Genomic DNA, 1845 nt, shown 5'->3' on the forward strand with positions numbered 1-1845 from the left:
AAATAAATAAATAAACATCAAATAAATAAATATTACCAAATCTACAAATAATTTGGGGAGTATTTAAACCTTTATAATATTGACTCTTAGAGTTAATGAATGCAGTATAACTCTCTGTTTAGATCTTCTTTGAAGTCTATCAACAAGGTTTTCTAATTCTCCCCATAAGGCTTAGATACTTGGCTGAAAATGGTATCTTTTAAAATATTTCATTTCCAGGGCTCCTGGGTGACTCAGTCGGTTGAATGTCTGACTCTTGATTTCCAAGTGGGTTGTGATCCCGGGGTCATGGGATCAAGCCCCGGGTCGGGTTTGGTGCTGAGTATGGAGCCTGCTTAAGATCTTCTTTCTCTCTCCCTCTGCCCCTCTCCCCAACTTGTGCTTGTGTGCTGGCGCACTCTCTCTCTCTCTCTCAAAATAAAACAAAATGTTTCATTTCCTCTTGCTGGTATATAGGGATACTTTGAAAAAATTTTGTTACAGTTTAAAAATTACAGACAAGTTGTGTGCTCCCTTCGGTAGCACATATACTAAAACTGGAGCGATACAGGGAAGATTAGCGTGGCCCCTGTGCAGGGATTGACGCGCAAATTCATGGAGCGTTCCAAAAAAAAAAAAAAAAAAAAAAAAAAAAGAAAAATTACAGGCAAGTTGTAAGGATGGTACAAGGAACTCCCATATATCTTTATACCAGGTTCATCAATTGTTTACATTTTGTCCCATTTGCTTTAACACACAAAAATATACACATATTTGTAAATAGGAATGTATGCATGTGTATATATATGTGTATAGAGTCCAAAGTGATTATATTGCAGTATAATCCAGTGATGATGTATTCATATTCCTGTGGTAGACCTGAAGGCATGCTGCACAAATTCCCCTTCAAGTTTTTGAAATATACTGACCCTTGATTTTTGGTTTATCTTTGTGAATGTTCCATGTGGCCTTGGAAAAGTGTATATGTTCTGTCATGGGAGGAGTGTTCTATAAATGATAAGGAGGGGAAGGTGGTTGATAGTGTTGTTTAGATCTCCTATATTTTTATTATTTTGTTTAGTTGCTCTGTGGTTCCTTAGACAATGGTGTTAGCCTTCAATTTTCATGGATATAGCTATTACTTCCTTTATGTTGTCAGTTTTTGCTTCATGTATCTTGAAATTCTGTTATTAAGTTCATAGGGATTTATGATTGTCATGTCTTCCTGATTAATTGATCTTTTAATCATTATGAAATGTCACTTTTTATTTCTGGTAATATTTCTCGTGAAATCCGTTCTGCCTGTTATTAATATAGACTCTCTAGCTTTCTTATGATTAGTGTCTACATGGTATATCTTTTTCTGTCATCCTACTTTCAACCTATCTGTGTCTTTTGATTTAAAGCGCATCTCTTATGCACAGGAGATCGTTTAAACTTACTTTTAAAATCCAGCCTGTCAATCTCTGCCTTTTAATTTTTTTAAATTTTATTTTACAGACAGTGTGAGAGGGCGAGGGGGCAGAAGGAGAGAGAGAGAATCTCAAGCAGGCTCTATGCTCAGCATGGAGCTCCACAGGGGGCTCGATCCCACAACTTTGGGATCATGACCCTAGCCGAAGTCAAGAGTTGGACACTCAACCAACTGAGCCACCCAGACATGCCAATCTCTGCCTTTTAATTGGAGTGTTTAGGCAATTAAGGTTTAATGTAATTATTGGCATGGTTTAATTTAGCTCCACCATTTGCCATTTGTTTTCTATTTATCCTGCTTTTGCATGGTTTCTCCTTTCCTGCCTCCTTTTGGGAAAATCAAAGTCAAGTCTCCCTTCCTTTCTTTGTTCCTAAGTTCTTCCTTCCTTTTTT

General features: G+C 37.0%; 1 non-coding gene across 1 annotated transcript; it reads left to right on the forward strand.

Moving 5' to 3' along the window:
• Nucleotides 1-506: 506 nt before the first annotated feature.
• On the forward strand, nucleotides 507-614 carry LOC115513178. The gene has a single exon (XR_003968600.1). It is a non-coding gene; the product is annotated as a U6 spliceosomal RNA (small nuclear RNA).
• The last annotated feature ends 1231 nt before the right edge of the window (nucleotides 615-1845 follow it).

This window comes from Lynx canadensis, chromosome B1 (assembly GCF_007474595.2).
Source record: "Lynx canadensis isolate LIC74 chromosome B1, mLynCan4.pri.v2, whole genome shotgun sequence".
Lineage (NCBI taxonomy): Eukaryota > Metazoa > Chordata > Mammalia > Carnivora > Felidae > Lynx > Lynx canadensis.